Here is a 12,421-nt window from a genome sequence, read left to right on the forward strand (position 1 = left end):
TCTAGGCCGCGGCAGGGCTGTGCACTCCGCTGCTCCCCGGGTCCTCAACCCCAGCTGGGCGCTCCAGCCGCTCGCTCCGGTCGTGGCATCCTCACGGACCACTCCCGCTCCGGCCCGCCAACCTCCCAGAGCCGCCACCCTCCCAAGTCTTAACTCCCTCGCCTCCAGCCAGGCCCGGGTGGGGTCAGGGGCGGCGGGATGAACGAACGAGTGGACGAAGGCCGTGCAGGTGGAGAAAGGTGGGGGCGCCCTGGGGGAGGAGGTGGGCCGAATCCGGGGGGGCGGGGGGAGGGATGTGGGGAAACCTCCTTCAGGGACAGGGGCCGCTAGCGTCCGCGGCGGGGAGGGAGCCCCGCAGCTGCCCGCTTCGCGCCTTCCTGGCCGGCCCTGCTGCCGCGCGCACCTCGCGGCTCTCCCTCCTGGCGCGCGGCCCCGGCTCGGCTGCACAGACGCTCCTGCGCCCGGTCTCCCTCACCGCTGGTTTTCAGTGCCCGCCCACCTAGGGGCGCGAGGACCCGGGGGAGGCCCCGCAGGACCAGCCGTGCGGGCTCTAGGCTTCGTGCAGGACCGAAATCACATGCGAGCCGGAGAAGGTGGGAACGGTTTACTGAGTGGTGTAAGTGACGGAGAATAGCAGGCCTAGCATCTGGGAGACTCCGGGGGGAAGTGAGCCCCCTCGTCGCTTGGGGTCCGGGTACTGCTCCTTCGTGAATCCAGGGTAAGGCCCTATCAAAGGCGAGTGTGGGGTGAACAACAGGTGCTATCCCATAAGTCATCAAAGGCAGGGGTTTGATGCCAGCGTCAGCCTAGGTTGGTTTGAAGCTCATTTCCTGGGTCATGGCTGGGATCTGGCTCTTCTCAGGTGTTACCAGATGTTTGGGGCCTGGGACAGAACTCAGAGAATGATTAACTTGCTTCTGGCTTGGAGTGGGAACTGAGCTTTGACTTACTCACAGGCAAAGATGGGTCATGGGCCTGGCAGCAAAACAGCAGAGTAGCCTTTCAAAAATGATGTCCCTTTAGCTTCCCTGCCTTTGTGATCTGTTTGCTTGGCTCAGGAGTCTGGGCACAGCCTAGCCACGTCTGTGTTTGGGTCTCTCCCAGGGTACCAGGAAGGCGTGGGTGGGAGCTGGGGTCTCTCCCCAGGCTCCAAGGGGGAGCATGTGCTCCCAGACTCGCTTGGTTGTTGGCAGGATTCAGTGCCTGAGGGTGGGAGGTGGGAGTTCTCTGGCGTCTCCAGACACATTAGCTGGGGATGCAGGCTTTCCCACAGGCCCTGCATTCTTGGGTTTCTCGATGGAATGGGTGCTCTCGTGTTTCATCGCTGCTGAGAAATCTTTACAGCGTCTGCCACAGGTCTGTGTCGTGGGGCTTGAACGGCATGTCCCCGAGGCACCATACAGTTGTCTTTCCGTGCCCCGGGTGCTTTCCTGTCAATGACTTCTTCTGTGGCTTCTCGTCAGCCTCATTCAGACATGCTTACAGAAACCCCAGAACTCGGAGGGCCCCTTGAAACGTTCACCTGCTCCCTGGCAATGATTCTTTCTACAAGATTCTCCTACAAAAGCCTCTTGCTCTGGTGTCTGCCGTGTGTCCTTAACCCCACACACCAAACAGAAGCACCGGTGATGAGTGACCCCTGATGCTGGGCAGGAAGAGGGGCATCATCACAGCTGGGCTGGGCCATCTGTGGTGGACATGGAGGACGCCGGCAATCCAGAAGCTAGGTAATCCATGCCATCTGCTGTGCCCAGTGCACCCTGACCTTGATCAGCCTGGCGCTGGCCTGCACCCCACCACCTCCAGCACCACCTCTCCAGCTCCCAACTGTGGGACCAGGCCTGCACCCCACCACCTCCAGCACCACCTCTCCAGCTCCCAACTGTGGGACCAGGCGTCATGCCCTGAACATGCCAGGCCTGCTTCAGCCTCCCTCTCAGCCTTCGCTCCTTCTGCTGCCCAGCCTGGAAAGCTCCCCCTGTGCTGTCCACAGCCTTGTTCCCTTTCCTCGTCACTGGACACGGGTCCTACATCTCCAGAGGGAATACTGCAGTGAGGTGTTCACTGTGTCCATCGGCTCGTCACTGGCTACGGATAATTCTGATCACGTAGTCAGAATGTCTGGGTTTTCCACGGTGTGGTTGCTCTTTTCCCTTTGCAACTAGTAAGCCGTCCTTGAGGAGAAAGGCACAGGAACTGATCACACTAAGGAACCGTGAGGACACATGGCAGCTGGAAGCAGGACATGGCTGCTGGAGGGGAGGGAAAGCCCTGCAATGACAGCAGTGGACACAGGCAGAGCTGGGGGCGGTGCTGTGTGCGGTGTTGCACCAGCGTGCCCGAATTTGGTGACTGTCCTGTGGCTTCGTAAGAGAACACCGAGTGTAGGAAGCACACACCAAAGCATCAGGAGACCAAGGGACTTGGTGTTTGCAAACCACCTAAAAAGGGTTGGAAGAAAAGATTTGTATAGATGTAAATAAATTTGAAGAGTACACTTCTGCCACGTGGTGAGAACTGTGACGTCTTTCTATTTGTCTCGTTTCCCAAATTTTCTACAAAATACTTTGCTTATGTAATAGAAAAAATGCGTCTGAGTCCCCTGTCTTGCATGAACTGCTCTGACAACCAGGAGCCAGAAGAGGGCTTTTTCATTGCCAGCTAGAGCGGTGACTCCATCCTGGGCTGCACATTATTTTTCTTTTCCAGCAGGTTCCAGGGCCTGTTGTTTGCTTCTGCTCAGGACCTCTCCCCTTATGCATTCTGGCAAGAGCACACCTTTACTTCTGGGGAGTGTTCCTCTCCCTGTGTTCCCCTAGATCATTTTGGAGCCCAAGGCCACACAGGGCCTTGCAGAGATGAGAGGTGGAAAGGTGACAGGGAGAGCTGGTCACAGCAAGGTTCCGGTCTCCACCAGGACACCTGGATTCCCTGGGTTGCTGAAGCAGCGCTTGACTCTCGGGGCTGCCCCTGGGCCTTCCAAGCCTGTGGGGCCCCAGATGGTGCCGAGCAGTTCCTGTCGCTCACACTGTTGCTTTGGCAGTGGTCCGCCTGCCTTCAAGGGTCCAGGCCCTGGGCCCCCAAGACCTGCCAGGTGCCTGCAGGAGCAGAGGGGCGTCATTTGGGCCAGGCAGGTGCTGAAGGGCTGAGGGCCAAAGTCACACGGACTGGCCTGCAGCCCCAACCGTGCATGTGGTCCGTCCCTCTACTGATGCAGCCTGTCTGTAGCCCCTCACTGTGTCTGTCGCCTCTTCTAGTAGTAAGGACCCTGAGAGAGAAAGAGACTACTTTGCAGAGGAGGAAGTGAGGATTTCCTGAGGAAGGAGCTGGCACCCGGAAAAAGGAAGTGACATACCTCACTGTTTCCGGAGAGTCCTGGCTACTTCTGTGCTGACAGACCAGCACCCAGTCTCTGCGGCCGGAAACCACAGAGCTCCAGTCATTGCCAGTTGGCCAGCTCTGCGTCCACGGATACCGAGTGGCCCCTCCAGCTGGGGTCACAGCTCCGGCGTCTCCTGCCTGTCCAGTCTAACTGGTGGATCACCAGGCTCACGGGGAGGCTGCTCTTGCCTCTGGGCTCGTGTTCGTGGTTCCTGTCCTCCCCGTGGGCAGCCCCACCAGCCCCTGGGCACCCCCACGGCTTCTGCAGGACCCAGCAGGTCCTTGGCCCGGTGGCCCCAGCCTTGGGAGCTCTGCCCCCCGCCAACACCTGGGGCTCTGTCTCCTCCAGGTTTCCTGCAGGAGTCTCTGCTCCTCGTTCTGGGGTGCGTGCAAATGTCACCAGACTGTGAGCCACCGCGTGGAGAGACTTTGGGCAGCAACATTGTCTCCTTAGAGCCAGTGGTGAGGGAAAAAGGAAGCAAGGACAGATGCCGGAGTAGGAAGGGGTGTGCATTGGGGGGTGTTAGGCAGGGGTTGCGGGGACACGGGAAAGGGCTGGCGATGGGCCCTGGGACCGTCCTCACCCCCATGTGTACATCAGTGCGGCTTTAGCACCAGGAGTCTGGTCTCCTGTTGGTCACGCCTCACCTGGGAGGCTTGGGAGCTGCAGGTGTGGGTCCCTGCGGGGCTGTGGTGAGGAGCACCCGCAAGGTGCAAGTTAGCACGTGTGGCGTTCTGGCGCCCAAACGGCTTCGCGAAGCACGACAGGGAACCGGCCCCCCCGACTGCGCGGCGCCCGCTCTGGGCGCTGGCGGGGCGCCGGGCTCCCTGCACAGGGGCAGCCTGTGTGGGACTGAAAACATGCACCTTGCCCCGCGTGTTTGCTCTGCCTCTTGCCGTCTCGGCGCTGGTGTGCCGCTGCAGAGTCACTGAGAACTCTAAGCTCTGCTTACTTTTCCGCAAAGGAAACCAGGCCTTCTGATCAAAGGTAACTGCGTAGAGGCCTTTACTTCTTTGCCTCAGGCTGCTGTGAATGGAACGGGAGCGGGGGAGGTGAGATGTGCGGCCCCCCGGGAGGCCCTGGCTGACAGGTCTGGCCGGACCACCGGAGCTGCGGGCCTCAGGGCAGGGGCCAGTGGGAGGGCGCATGGCCGCACCGCATGCTCAACCGAGGGGCCAAGGCCCCGTGCAGGACCGAGCTGAGGTCAGCAGGTCTGGCCCCGCCGCCTGCTTTCCCCCAGGGCAGTGCTAGCGCAGCCAGAGGCCCAGATGGCTCCTCCCAGGGCAGTGAAATTGCACGTGGCGCGACCGACCGACAAACACGAGGAGCTCGGACCAAGGGAACGAGTTGACGTCACGATAGAGGTCGAATCAGCAAAACGCAGAAAAGACACGGAAGGAAAGGCATTACGTGGAGGAAGACGCAGGAGAGCAGACGCTGAGGGATCACCCCACAGCCACGAGGACCCGATTCTTCCAGGGGCCGGGGGAGCTTGCAGCGGGGCTGCAGGTGAGGACGCGCCTAGCCAGCATGGGGACCGCTGCCAGTGAGGGGCCCCAGGCATGCCCACCCGGGCCTCCGCCCCCCGCAATCGGAGATGGCATGTGGGCTGAGAGAGGGCTTGAGGGGAGACACCCCGGTGGCCCTCCAGTGGAAAATGCCAGTTCAGCGGGTGTGGGGTGCGGAGTCGCAGCACAGTGAGACCCAGAGGCTGCCCAGGCTGGTCTCAACCCGCAGCGTGCGGTGGAATCTAGCAGAACCGGCCGAGGGCCTGCTCCTGCTGAGCTGGACGATGGGGATGCACACGCGGACCCCGCATCATAGTGCCTGCCCCTGGGGTGCTCCCAGAGGAGAAGGGAGACACTCAGAGGCTCGGCGGTGCGGGATGGCAGGTGCCCAGAGTGCCGACGGCTGCCTCAGCATCCGAGGCAGGAGCCGCCGACTCTGTTGGGACAGCGGCCGCGGGCACTGCCCGAGCGGCTTCTGAAGTGTGAGCAGGAGGGTGGGAGGGGCTCTGCGGCCAAAGACAGCGGGGAACCAGGGGGCCAGGAGCCCGGCTGCACTGACCACCCTGGAGCTGCCAGTGGTTCTAGCTAAGAAACAACCTCGAGAAGCAAAAATGGGGTCACACAAGTGTTCATGTTGAGAAGCTATTTAGAATTTTTAAAGTCCTCTTCGAAGCACAAGTTAGAACAGTTTACTAGGATTTCATTGTACATTGTTAATTTCTTGGTAATTCTTGTGAAAAAGGAAAATGCACTGGATTACTTAATGTTTATTCCCGTAAGACAAAAAGGTATTATCAGAAGTAAAAACGTTAGAAGCAACAGGAAGTTGAATTCACACAACAGAAAGCCAAGTCAGGGAGGTGGAAGGTGGGTCTACGGGAGCCTCACAGAGTGAAGTGGAAGACAACAGTTGGAAGAAGACGAGAAGATGTGAAAGGCAGAGGAAGACAAGCAGGATGCTTCCCGATGGCTCTTCTGCAGAAGATGACCGGTCCTTCGATTATGGAAAGGAGTAAAGCTGTCCGTCAGGAGCACAGAAGGGCGGGCCGCGGCACACAGGGCCATACGGGTGAGCCTCAGAAACACTCTGCTGAACGCAGAAGTCAGGCACAAAGCACTGCATAGGTCACGGTTCCACGTATCTGAAGTTAAGGCTCCAACAGTGGTCACCTTGGAAGTACTGACTGGGGGGGGGGAGGTTCTGGAAAGTTCTATGTCTTGAACTGGGTGGCTTTACAGGAGAGGAAACATATGTAAAAAGTCAAGCAGGACACTTAAGATGTGGGAGTTTTAAATATGTTAAATTATAACCGAATAAAAAAATTAAAAATATTAACCACTCCATCCCAGGAAAAATCAATATACAGTGTCCCACAGCAGCCATGTATAGTGGTGAAGCTATTCAAGTTCAGGGGCAAGAAAAGAGTGATGAGGCCCCACAGTGCCAACATGGGACAGACTCAGGAGAGACCTGCAAGGGAAAACCCCAAACCACAAACACACACCCCAAGAATTTTAGATACCTGAGCTGCTCTTCAAGTGTAAGGACCATGGAGAGTGTTCTAGAGCTTTCAGAGACGGAAGAAATGCAGCCCGCTCCATCACGGTGGTGCCCTCTCCCAGGCAGGAGCTGGTAGAGGGGTGCTGCTTGGGTGGACAAGTGGATTGGGGTCCCGGGAAGCAATCTGCCTTGTGCCTGCAGGTCACTAAATCTGTTCCCAGGTTTGGCTCACTGTCCACCATTCTCTGGCAGGTTGCTGCCCTGTGAACCAGGGGGTGCTCATCCCATGGGGCAGCCTGAGGGTCAGGTGCACTGAGAAGGACAGTGGCCTTGCAGTGGTGCTGCATACAGAATGCAGGGTGGCTGGACAGGAAGCCCTGAACCTGGGGTCAGGAACACCGTCAGATGCTGTCACTGGGAGGTACTAGCTGCATAATTTGGACAAATGAGTTCACCTGCTTGAGACCTAAGAAAGGGCTGCAAGTCCACCGGCACATGTGGACACCTGTCCCCTCCTAGCTCCCCTGGGCTGTGTAGCTCGTCCACGGGAGAGACCACAGCTTTCCATCTGGGCACCTGGGGCCTGGCACACAGTGCCGAGCAAGTGGATGGTGCGTCCACCAGTGGTTACAGCAAACTGTGTGTGGGTGGGGGGATCGGTCTGAGGGTCCCAAGTCTGCGTTCACACTGAGGCTGTGGTTAAGTCTTCTCCGCCTTGGTTTCCTGCCTCTAAGTCAGGGGTGCTGGGGCGCCGCTCCCGGCAAGCCTGAGCCCTGCGGGACAGGAATGTTATTTTAGGGCGCGGTTAAGCACGGAGTCCACTGTTTAAACAGCGGCAACAGTCAGCCCCAGAGCGTGGACGGTGGCTGAGAATGCCAACACCCCCTGCAGCCGCCGAGTGAGTTCTTTCGGGGCGGGGGCGTGCTCCATTCTCCCCCCACTTTCCAAACTGTCTTTAAAGAGCGCGACTGCCTCTCCCCGTGAAACTAAGAGTCTGTTAAAATCTGTTCTCCTTCAAGACCGGGCTTCAGTTTCTGCTCAGATGCGGGGTCCGAGGGACGACGACTGGGGCGGGAGAGGGCAGCGCGCCGTCCTCGGAGCCCAGGCTGCGCAGCGAGGGCCTGGCCCCTCAGAGGGCGCCGCGGACGCTGCGGACCGGGGCCCACGGGCGGCTCTGCGCCGACACCCGCCGGGCGGGCGCTCTCCCAGGGGCCGCCGCCTGCGGAGTTTCGAGACCGGGAACCGGCCCGCGCTGCAGCTGCGCCGGCTCCCTCCGCGGCTCCCTCCCGCAGCTCCAGCCGGGCGGACTCCGGCCGTACCGGGCGGGGCGGCGACGGCAGGTCGGAAGGCCCGAAGAGGTCGCGGAACCTGTCTTCGCGGAGCCGTAGGCGCGCGGCCCGCCCACAGGAAGTCCCGCCCCGCAGCGCCGGCACTTCCGGGCGCTCTAGGAAGCTCGGAGGACTCGCCCCAGGGGCCCACGCGGGGGCGCGGGAGAGTCTGAGAGCGGGTCCTGGAGCTGTCCGAGGTGCGGGGTTGCGCGGGCGGTGGGCATGAGATCTTTGGGGGCATGAGATCTGAGAAGTGCATGTAGGGCCCTGAAGGCCGTAGGAAGGGCTTTGGGAAGCAAGCGAGGGACCTACCCAGTGTCTGACTCGAGAAGACCCCCTGGTCTGTGGGTGGTTGGAGTGGTCCAGGGGAGGAATGGCGGAGGGCAGCGGGAAGGCCCGCGGAGGCTGCGCATCGCTGCAGCCTGGACTCGGACTGGGGCGAGGGCATCGCCGTCCACCGCTACGGCAAGTCCAAGAACGCTGCGGCCGGCCGAAGGCGCCGAGTGCTTAGGAAAGAGCCCGAGCCTGGGACAGCTGGGCGCGCCAGAGCTGTCCGTCCGGCAGTTCCAGGGCCTGGCCAGGTGGTGGCTGAGTTGAACCTGCCTGCGCAGGTGCTCCTCCTTTGAGGGCGGGTGAGACCAGAGGTTCCCATCCTGGAGCGCTGTCACTGTCACTGGGGGTGTTGGAAATAAACCAGAGCCCCTGCTTTAGCCCGGGCCTACTTCATCTGTCTCCCCGGGATGGGGCCTGGGAAGCTGTGTTGTCCAGCAGGCTCCCCAGGTGATGTGACCATGTGGCCCCTCAGTGGGTGCTCACACCCCGCGAAATAAGATCCTAGAAAATGCAAGGTAAGGGGACTTACAGGAGGCCAGAGCCTCCTACGAATTCGGTGAGCCCAGCATGAGACCTCCCACGCCAAGACAGGGGTGTATGGAGCCTCTCCAAGGAGGTCCAGCTTGACCAACAGGGAGGGCAAGGCTGGGAAAAATGGTTGAAATGTATCCACTGTCTGAAAAGACTGCGTAGAGAAGCCGCCTCTCTTGGACTTCTTGGTGGGGCCTGTAGCAGCGACAGGAGACGCTCTCTGCCTGTTGCAAGGGAGGGTAGCTGGGCTCAGCGTGTGGGGGAGGCACACAGGCCTCTGGAGGGAGCGCCCTGGCTGTGGCGTTGGCGGAACAGGAGGGAAGGAGAGCTTCACCTCCTGCTGCTTCCCTGGTGGCAGTGCTGGTGTCTGGGGGCACGAGATCCTTGCCTGAAGGCTTTGCTGTGGCCCCCTGCGGGGTGGGTGCGGGCTGTCTGGCTGGTATTCCTCAGATGCTGAAAGTGTTCAGCGATGGTTCCATCCTGCATGAGGACAGCGACGAGGCTCTCTAGTGCAGACTACGGATGCCCATCCGCGAGCCCTGCGTCCACGGTCCCGTCTCTGACTCCGCTGTGAGCCAGCACGCTTCTCCACATTCACTACATTCAGAGGCTCTCTCTCCTTGTGAACTCTGATCCCCGACAGCCGGACCCTCTGCCAAAGGCCTCGCCGTGTCTCGTCCACTCATTGGCTTCTTTCCGGTGTGAACTCTCTGATGTGGAACGTAGCCTGAGCTAGCGCTGAACGCCTCGCGCGTTCCCGACGTTCCTGAGGTCTTCGCCCCCCAAACTCTCCGGCGCGTTGTTGCATCTGACGGTCCGTCCCCTTCGGGTGCGTGTACAGGTGTCTCTGTACTGAGAAGTCTCTGGTGCTTCCTAACACCTGAGCTCCAGCCCGTGCCCCGCCCCGGCCACCACATCCACCTTGTCTCTCGAGCGCACTACGTTTCCAGCTCTGACTGGGGGCCGGTCCGCACCTGTGGCCCCATGTCTGAGGCTCTCGGACGCTGGCTGCATGTGGGTGAGGACTTCCTGCAAAATCTCGCTTGAGGCCATCTGTCTGAGCACTGACTAAATTCTGGCCTTTAGCATTTATCTTCTGAATAACACTCAAATGCAAGTGGCACCAGACATCAAATTTTGTCCCTCACCACCCGCGCTCCCGGGGCCGGCCTCCCTCCCGCCTGGCTCTGCAGACCCCGCTTCCCAGGCCGGTGCCGCCATGCGAGGCTCCGCCGCTAGGGGCGCCAGACGGAGCGGGCGGCGCAGCGGGGAGGGAGGGACGTGCTCCTTCCTCTGCGCTTCCAGCCTGGCGGCCCCGCGGGACTCTCCTCTCCGCCGCTGTCCACCCCGCTGCCGGTTTTTTCAGTGCAAAGCTTCGTCGCGCAGGGTGTGTGTCCAGCCTGTCCCTCCCCCAGCCCCGAGAACCCCCGCCCGGATTCACCCCTCCTCAGGGTCCGGGTCCAGCCCGTCCCTCCCCCAGCCCCGAGACCCCCTCCCGGATTCACCCCTCCGCAGGGTCCGGGTCCAGCTCAGAGAACCCAGTCAGAGACATTCCTACACAGGCATCTCTGGGAAGAGCAGTTTGCCTGGTTTTCACTAGCGTTGGAGAAACGCTGCCAGATCTGGTTTAGACGACGACCTTGGGTTTACAAGATAAAGCCGAGGGGATCCGATCACTGATGCACTTGGGTGACTCCTAGTGACTGTTGAGTCGTGCAGCAGACGCACAGACCCACACCCAGCTGCACCAAGGGCGCGGCTGGATGAGACTTGGTGCGCGGACCGCCATCTCCGAGGTGGGGACCGCCAGCACAGCGCAGGTGCCCAAGCAAGGTTTACTGCGGGCGCCTGGGTGGCTCAGTCTGTTAAGCATCTGACTTCCGCTCAGGTCATGATCTGGGGGTCCTGGGATGGAGTCCCGCAGCAGGCTTCCTGCTCAGTGGGGAGTCTGCTTCTCCCTCTGCCTCTGTCCTTCCCCCTGCTTGTGCGTTCTCTCTCTCTTCTCTGAAATAAATAAACAAAATTTTAAAAAGAGAGAGAGGGAGGTTTACTGGAGTGAATGCATAAATGTTATGAATTTTCATGGCAAAGGATGTAATTATTTTCCAGATGGTGGCTGTGTGGGTTAGGGCTCCTACTTGTTACCTTCTGACTCTGGCCCGTGCTGTGCTTGTTCCCCACACGATCTCAGCGCTCACACGAACCTTGTGGTACGGAGTCACATGCAGGATACCAGTGCAGCTCAAAGACCGGGTGTACCTTGCCCAAGATGGCACAGAAGGCCTCCCGAGTAGCCTGGGTGTCCTTAGAAGCTGGATGCTGGGAGCTAGCTACCCACCTGCTTAGGGGCACAGGGCGCACAGCAGGTGCTCCCCCCTCTGGGCTCGCTATTGTTCATCTAGGGTCTCGAAGCCTGAAACCCTGGGGTAGTGCAATACGGAATGTTGCGTATCAACGGAAAAAGACGTGTGTGAACACTTACAGTTCAGTCTGCGCACCCGGGCAAGCTGCCCGGGGAAGGTGGTGTGATTGAGAGGCTGAGAGCCATCTCTGAGCCCAGCTTCTTGGTCCCAGCCCCTGGCCCAGGGATGGATGGTGAATGGCTCGAGCCCCCCACAGAACCCAGCAGAGCCCTTCCCGGGGATGTGTCCAAGCTGCTGGGGCCCGAGAAGAGCCCTTGCCCCTCTTGTGGCTAAGAGAAGGAGGTGGACCTGCGGCTGCTTTGCGCTCTGCTCTGTCACGGTGAGAGCCTATCTGTAGCGGCAGGAATTAGGCCAACCCTATGGCATTAAGTACAGTTCTTATCTTTGCTGTGGTGGTTGGCTGTATGTGTCAACTTGACTAAGCCATGGGTGCTTAGATATTTGGTCAAACGTTATTCTGGGTTTGTCTGTAAAGCTGTTTCTGGATGAGATGAACATTTCAATTAGCAGAGTGAGTGAAACGGGCCGCTCTCTCCTCTGTGGGTGGGCCCCATTCAATCAGTTAAGGGGCTCAATAGAACAATAGAACAAAAGGGCCCAGTCGGCCCACCCAGTCCTTGTAGACAGGTGCATGGGGCACTGGCGTCTGTGGGACAGTCTAGGGCGGTGTGCAGGACCTCCAGTCTCTGCTCTTGGTGGCCGCCTACCAGGTCTAGTTGTGATGCTGGCATCCCAGGGCAGCCTCTGCACAGAGGTGGCAGGATGACCCTTCCAGAGCATGGGCTGCTGCCTCCGACCCCCGTGAAGCCCTAGGGGCTGTGCGTGCGGGCTCCTGGAGCACCAAGGCCCCACATTACCCTCGCGGTATTAGGGGGAGCAAAGAGTGGGCAGAAGGCAGCTTTCCCTCCTCTTTCAGGCTACAGCGCACCAGCAAAGGTGACTAAGGAGGTGCCTTGAGCCCTGAAGCTGATGCAGAGACTGCCTGACTTCTCCTTTCCCTTACAGCTGCTCTCACCGAGTGGGGGCACATGGCAAGGGAGTCTAAAGTGCTCGGTGGCCACGAGGCCGTGGGAGTGTGGCCCAGAGAGGTGAGGCAGCCCAGCTACAGGGCCCTCGGGCTTGGAACTGGGGAGGTAAGGCTCTGAGTTGCAGCCAGGGGACGGGCTGGGCAGCTGCTCAATGTGGGTAGGGGTTGGTCCGAAGTATTCAGGAGGGAGCAGGTGGGACAGGGGAAGTGCACACTCCCCCACCCAGCTGAGCTCTCCTGTCCCTCGGGCTGGAAGCCTGACAGCTACAGGAAAGGTCTGAGGAGGGCCAAAGCCAAGGCCTGGCCACAGCCGCAGAGGTCTCTGCCTATCAGGAGGTGAACACCCTGCGCCCCCCTCTCCTGGGGGCTGGAGGCAGCTGTGAAGCCT

At 60.1% G+C, this 12,421-nt stretch overlaps 2 long non-coding RNA genes across 2 annotated transcripts; one reads left to right on the forward strand and one right to left on the reverse strand.

The window, feature by feature from the left end:
* On the forward strand, window positions 1–2,503 carry LOC123779280 (uncharacterized). Its single transcript, XR_006776156.2, has 2 exons — window positions 1–239; window positions 1,464–2,503. It is a non-coding gene; the product is annotated as an uncharacterized LOC123779280 (long non-coding RNA).
* A 3,134-nt stretch (window positions 2,504–5,637) lies between these two features.
* Window positions 5,638–7,782, reverse strand: LOC148109397 (uncharacterized). Its single transcript, XR_015725678.1, has 2 exons — window positions 6,414–7,782; window positions 5,638–6,121 (listed from the first exon to the last, which is right to left on the reverse strand). It is a non-coding gene; the product is annotated as an uncharacterized LOC148109397 (long non-coding RNA).
* Between the last annotated feature and the right edge of the window lie 4,639 nt (window positions 7,783–12,421).

The sequence above is a fragment of the Ursus americanus genome, chromosome 9 (genome assembly GCF_024610735.1).
Source record: "Ursus americanus isolate L20-20 chromosome 9, mUrsAme1.1.p, whole genome shotgun sequence".
Taxonomy (NCBI): Eukaryota; Metazoa; Chordata; class Mammalia; order Carnivora; family Ursidae; genus Ursus; species Ursus americanus.